This window comes from Trichogramma pretiosum, unplaced genomic scaffold, assembly GCF_000599845.2.
Source record: "Trichogramma pretiosum strain Unisexual culture from Peru unplaced genomic scaffold, Tpre_2.0 scaffold90, whole genome shotgun sequence".
NCBI lineage: Eukaryota > Metazoa > Arthropoda > Insecta > Hymenoptera > Trichogrammatidae > Trichogramma > Trichogramma pretiosum.
In genome coordinates this window covers 224727-231593 of record NW_019641031.1, presented here as the reverse complement: position 1 = coordinate 231593, position 6867 = coordinate 224727, and the positions used below count along the sequence as shown (strand labels likewise).

At 43.4% G+C, this 6867-nt stretch overlaps 1 protein-coding gene across 2 annotated transcripts in view; it reads left to right on the top strand.

Annotated features, from left to right (window-relative positions):
* The first annotated feature begins 2487 nt into the window (after positions 1 to 2487).
* LOC106657657 (pikachurin) overlaps positions 2488 to 6867 on the top strand; it is a 79001-nt gene continuing 74621 nt past the window's right edge. The window contains exon 1 of one of the 2 annotated variants that reach the window (XM_023458040.1): positions 2488 to 2933. The gene's annotated coding sequence lies outside the window, so the exon portion shown is untranslated. The remainder of the gene's footprint in view (positions 2934 to 6867) is intronic. The other variant, XM_023458041.1, reaches the window with a different exon arrangement.

The window sequence follows — 6867 nt, the reverse complement described above, 5'->3', positions numbered from 1 at the left end:
GAGAGGGCATCGTAGATTGCTGCGCTCAAAATAAAAAGTACGAGCTCCGAGACTCGAGGAAAAATCGACTTTCGAATGAGACGTGCGCGCGTTTTTTACTTGCATCGTAATTTGCCGTTTCTAGTGATGAAAAAAAACGGTTTATAAAGAGAGAGACAGAAGGAAAGGACGGGGGCAAAAAGATAAAGAGGAAGCTGAGTTTAAGCAGTCGAACGTACAAAAAGGATCCATCCTGTAGCCAGCGGAATGAGCTTTACTCTTGGACTCGCACGTTTTGCGTGTTTCATGCAAAATTAACTATTAAATCGTATTGATGTAAATTAACCAAAACAAATGGAGTTTGAAATCCGATGATGAAAAAATACTGTCGAGAGTTCACGTGAGTCTCGTAGCTTTTCCATTTTTATTTCTATTTCTAAAAACTGCCAAGAAACTTGATGATGCAAAATTTTGAATTGGACTGTATAGCCTACAGGTATCATCTTAGACATCTTGAAAGTGAAAAAGACGACATACTCGTAGGTATTTTTTAGTACCGTGTAGCTTTTGATGCTTTGGCTCAAGTTAAAAATTGTTGTAATGATAGAAAAAGAAGAAAATGTACCAATTAGGCCACAGATACGAACTTGGGGATTATACACGCGTAATTTTCTGGAATTGGAAATAAATTTCTCATCTCGATAGTGTACGATTCAGCAGTAGATAGGTAATGAAAATTAGTCGAAACGTAATGGGGAAAAAGGGCTCGAGATATACAGCGCTTTAATGAGGTGAACGATATATTCTCTGTAAATCTTTAAATTTATAAAGAAGAACATAATAGCCTGCTATTTATCTGCTATTTTCAGGTATTACATAGATGTGGTCAAATTCATCAAGCCTCGGAGTAATGAGCGAAGAGTAGGCCGAGTTTAAAAAAAATGAAGCGTTTTTTTTTTTGCTCAGAGAGTCCGGATAAGTATCGTGTTATGCTGCAACACTTGTTAAATATAAGCTTTCGAGCGCACAATGGTGTATACGTAACGCACGCACAAATCTAAAAAGGGAAGAGAGGGTAGAGTGCGAAGCTTATAATTACGCTCGAGTAGTGGAGGTACTCTTGCGTATGCGTATACTTTTACTACTTTTCCAGTGGTGGCGCAGCGTCAACATCAGCAGTACGTTGATACTGGTGGGCACAGTATATTCCGTGACCCTAAGAAGAATTTTGTGAGAATTTCTGAATTTTGCCGGATTTTAGTAACCGCTTTTGAACTAGCGGAAAAATATTTAAATAAGGAAGATAAAAAAATCAAGCTAATTTTGCTTCAGTTCTCCACGTAATACAGAGTCGTGGTTCTTGAGAAGTGACTATGTACTTACTTAGTACCCTAAAAAGTTATTTCTCTCTTGCAGGTATGACTTTTTTCCGTCGATGCGCCACCTGGGGGTTGGGCTTGAAGCTCCAAAATTAGGAGTGGGAAGGGCAAACAAATAATAAAAAACGTGTTTTGAAGCTAAAATAAATTTGGATGGCTCTATCTTTTTATCCAATGCACCAAATCATCTGGAAATTGGCATGGGTTCATTATTTTTGATTCCCTATGGAACGATACCTATCTGGTAGCACTCCGAATACCCGAAGTATCCTAACTCGAATTACATTTTCTTATTTCTTTCGTGCAGATGTATAGAGTAGGTGCGCTGCACCTAGCCGACATTTCTTAGCTAAATAAGGCTAATTTCAACGTAATGAATTAAATTAAATCATTATATTTTTTTTAACATAAGTTTAAGGAAACAAAGTTATAAACAATTTATTATTATAAATAATCTTTTTTGTATACTTTTCCGGCTAGGTGCTACCGCACCTCTTGATAGCAGTATTGCGCTCGAGTCTAAATGTATGTACGCTTATACGAGTGCGCAAGTAAGCAGAGAGCAAAAGAAAGAGAGAGAGAAGAAAAGAAAAAAGATGGAGTTATGGAGTGCATCGCAAAGAGAGAGAGAGAGAGAGAGAGGGAGGCAGCTCGCGGTAGTGCGGGGGCGCGCGCGCGAGGTTTCTACTACTAGGTGAGAGGGTTGACGTTGCTGCTGTACTCTACCTGTACAGAGCGAGACTCGCAGCGCGCGCAGGTGTGCACACACAAGAAAGACAGGTGTGTATAAGGCATAACGAGGCTTTACTATCGCGTAGCCTATGAATGTATGTACGTATGCATGTACGTACGTATGTATGTAGTGGAGGGAGGCTAGTAGTATTGCCAGCAGCTCGATGTGGGAGCTTGCACGTATATATAGATACATATAAAGCTGGGGGTTCGCGCGAGGACAAAGCTCCCGCGAAGAGAAGAGGAGAGGGTTGGCGTGCGCAAGCTCGGCGCTGCTGCTGCTACTGCTTCCCCGGGCTCCCTCCAGTATACACGGTGTGTACGTATAGCAGAGAGAGAGGGAGGGAGAAAAGAGGGGCTGCTGCTGAGCTCAGTCCGTCTCGTTTCCTCTCGGGCTGCAGCTCGAGCGTACGCATTCGAGCCAGAGCCAACGGGGCGCCACTATCGCAGCCAGCTCAGTCAGTTCGATCGAGGACACCGGCCGGCGACCACCGTTTTATTATAACGCGTTGTCGTCGTCGTCGTCCGCCTGTACCACCAACAACGCGGCGAGAGAGTTACTACTCCTTTACTACTACTCTTCCGCCGGCCTTACGCTCTACGTTACTACTTGTAATTACTACTCGACGACGTGTGCGACGAGTTTGATATAAGAAAGAAAAAAAGTAGTCAGTGGTGCCGATTCAGAGTGCGCGCAGTGTGCCCAGAGCTATACCGTAATATAGCCAAAGTGCGACGGATTTCCGAGTGCTCCTCGGAGGAGGAAAAGTGAGAAAAAAGTGTCGCGATATATATACATGGAGAGTCGATGCTGGTAGCTTGACACGCAGCAGCTCGACCATAGTGAGTGGTGACCATCGTTACGATATTCCTGCTTGCGAGAGAGAGAGAGAGAGAGAGGGAGAAACTCCGTTCCGAGCTTACGTCAAGTAAGAAAGTTGGATCCGATCGATTTGTCATTTCTCCGACACTCGGGACGAGATTTTCAATCGGAAAACTTTTCCAGACTATGGGGCTTTGGTGCGTAGTAAATCGCCGACTACCGCGACTACTTACTTTACGATTGCTCAAAAAGCAGCAGAGAGCCCCGAGTTTTCGCGAGCAGCGCGCGACCCAACGATAGTAGCTGCGTATATGCACGGAAAAAAGCTCTCGCCGCTATACATAATTCAGCGAGCGACTCGTTGGAGAGCCGCGCGTTCGTGGAAGCCAATGGCGTGCCAGGCCTATACGCGTACTAGACACCTTCAATGTATGTATACGCGCGGTACATTCGCATATATGCGAAGCTGGAGTTTATACTATACTACTATGCGCTAATACTAATACTTTATACCGCATACACTACTACGATGTAGGCAGTGTACTGGTGCGCGATGGCGACGCCGCAGCGATTTTATCGGCGATACACAACGTATATCTGCTCGAGCCGATACGCATTCACTCTGCCTGTGTACCTGCGTATGTAGTATATAGTCGAGCTAGTCGATGGAATTGTTCGTTGTTTCCGGGATTCCATTTTGGCGCTTAGTATTTAAGCTGCTGCTGCTGCTGCTGCTGACGTCGTATACGTCGAAGCATTGCCAATATAGCAACTTTTGGTATCTTTGCCTGCCGTCAAAGGCAGACACAAGTATAGTTTCCTAAAGTCCCCTTCGTATCTCGAAGATGCTTATTACTCCGAAGGGGAAATTCCAAGAGTCACGAGTTTATAACGCGTCGCGAGTCGCCAATTAATCTTTGGGGCCTTTGGCCTCGACGCAAGGCATGTGTAAAGTTGGCCTGCCGCTCTCTCGGCAAAAAATTGGCTGGCGAGGGATTAGTGTCGCGGCCAACGCGGACTTTGCGCATGCAACCGCAATAGGGTGCTCTAGCTAGACCTCGAGAGCACACCGTGTGTATACCCGGCCGCAATACCAATTTCGCACGCAGCCTGGCGAATTCTCGTACGCGCGTAGCGTCACTTTTTTTCGCAGCGCAAAGTTGCATTACAATGATACACGAAAACGCTTCTCGGGTCGCCCGCGCGCAAAGTCGGTGTGCGTATATATACGAGTCTCCTAGAATTACTCCGTGTGCACGTGTGTGTCTGTGTACGTATATACGCATTTGTGCGCGCGCGATGTATCTCGTTACCGCTCTATACAGAAGCTCTCGCAAAGCAGCGGATTTATCTACTCGCCTTCTATATACTACACGCGCGCGAGGGGGATATCAGGTGTCGCGTATACCTACATGCCTCTTCCTCTCGCTATATAATAATATAATGTGCACTAGACACGCTTCAGCTACTAATTTCTTTGGACAACTTGCCAACCCACCCCCCCCTGCAGTCGATGAGTTACACCGTGAAATTACTTTCTTCTTTTCTTTTTTTTTTTTTTTTTTTTTTTTTTTTTTTTTTTTTATTCATTTTTTTTTTTTTTGCCTGTATACACTTTGCAGCGAGTAAACTTACGGCTGTATACGCGCGTTCGAATTTCATCGAAGAAAATTGAGAAGCTTTTATTATTGACTCTGCTGCCTCTGTACGTGTGTGTGTGTGTGTGTGTGTGTATCCACGCATCGTCGTCGTCGTCGTCGTCGCGCGTTGTTGTTGGCTGTGCAATTTGCCTATAGCATACATCGCGCTCCGGCTCAACTCATTCGAGAATCGAAAAAATAATTCAACCGGATGAAAAGGGTGGCGCGCCTCGCGAATTACTTTTCTCCTTACTTTTTAACGAAGAAAAATATACATTTCCATCGTTCGTTTTTGGATAATTTTTATTTCGTCTTGCAGCGCAGTTTCAAGCGAATACAATAATAATAATAATAATAATGATACTTTAAGCGCCCGAGAAAATATCGCGTACGACATTATTTTAATTAAAAATTCGTAATCAATGGATAAAATATTCTCTACTTCGTTCGCAAAAATTAGCGCGAGTAATTATTGTCGATTATTTTTTTCCTTCTTTTCCATATTTGACTAGTAGACGACAGGTTGAAGAAAAAAATCAATAGCTCCGGTTACCGTACGTAATAATATCAACTTCAACTGGCAAGAAACTCGCCCTCATCACGCAGCAGCGCTATTAGTGCCCCCGTAATATGGCCGCGCTATACTTTAACGTCGTGTTTCACTACCATCATCATAATGTACGACATCCTATGGGTGGTCGTAGTACACGATGTAGAAAATTACACTCGTATACGTTACGAAGGTGGGACGTCGTGCAGACCTCTCGAAGTTGTAAAAGCCAAGCATTGGCACGCAATGCCTCGTGTATGTTATTAGTACGTAATGCTATCAACGAAAAAAAAAGGAAAAAAAGAACGAATAAAGGGAGGCAAAAGCGTTTCGGCTTTTGTTCATCCCTAATGTTTTCGCTTATTGAAAGTGTTGATCTGCACCGAGGAGCTATATGCTATGCTTTCCATATATCGCCAAAAATACCCAACTAGCCCAGGCCAGGTGTAGCATTATATAACACGGCAGCGCACGCAACTATTGTTATCGAGGAAGAGAAACGGCCTATTTTCACGAGAGCCGACAGCACAGCTTTATTCACCTATCAAAGCGTTTTCATTTTAACTATGGTCAGTGCCATTCTTCTCTTTCTCTCTCTCTTCTTTCCGTACACACATACAGCGGCGGGACTATTAATAAATAAGCAAAACTAAAGGGGCACGGGGCAGTGCGCAAAAAAAAAGAGAGATGAAAAAAAATAAACGAGCTCGGGCCACTATAACGCTAGGCTATGAATCAAAAGCAGTCAAAATATGGCGAGGTTTACGCGCACGGCCGTACGTAGTAAAGAAAAAAAAGGAAAAAAAAGGAACGAACGAACGAAAGCTCGGACGGGTGCATGTGTTTAGCCGCATACGTATAGTCACGTACCTATATATAGGGAGATATTTTCGATTCGCCACTGAACAAGATATGGGGGGTTAATTTTACAAAACAAACACGATTAAAAATTCGTACGAGAGTAAAGCTCGGCGCATCGAGTTTTATAAAGATTAACCAAAAAATCCGTGGCTTATAGAAACTATGACGAACTACGTAAGCGAGATAACAGCTTTTAATTGTACTGTAAATTGTTGTTGGGCATACAGCGGATCGTTAAATTTGATTTTATTGAATTCCGGCGTTGATCGATGACCAAAATCATATCTCTAGCGATAAATCTGAACCTTTATTAGCAGCTATCGGGTCGAGAAATCATCATCGAAGTAGAGGATTCGGACGAATGGTCAGCCACGTTCGAGTTTCCAAAGTTTTTTCGGCTGGTATTTTGGCGAATTGAAAACAAAAAACGATATGCAAAAAAAAATATTAGCCTCGGCGCTCCCCCATTACGTGTCTACGATCGCACGTGCGGCAAATATATCAGCATTATATTGTATAGGCACGCGCGCGCGTGAGGTACAAGTGAATTATATTATATCGGATAAACTTTCATAGCCGATATGCTGATGATATATAAAAGGAGAGGGGGAGTCTTTTTCATTCCATTGAATACGATACAAGACACATACGCTCACACACAGACGTGTACGAGCTAAATAATGAACGCGTAACAGTAACGGGCGCTGCATTTATTATCATATGTTTATTATATGCACGATTGTGTCGGGTATGGATCGAAAAAAATTCGGAATCCCCGCGCGAATCAACGGAAGTTGAAGCGGGTTCTCGTTTTCAACAATGTGCCGCTACGGCCGTATTATAAAGTTGTTCGAGCGCTAAAAAAACGCGCAAAGTTGGGGACGGAAAAACTGCTGACAATTA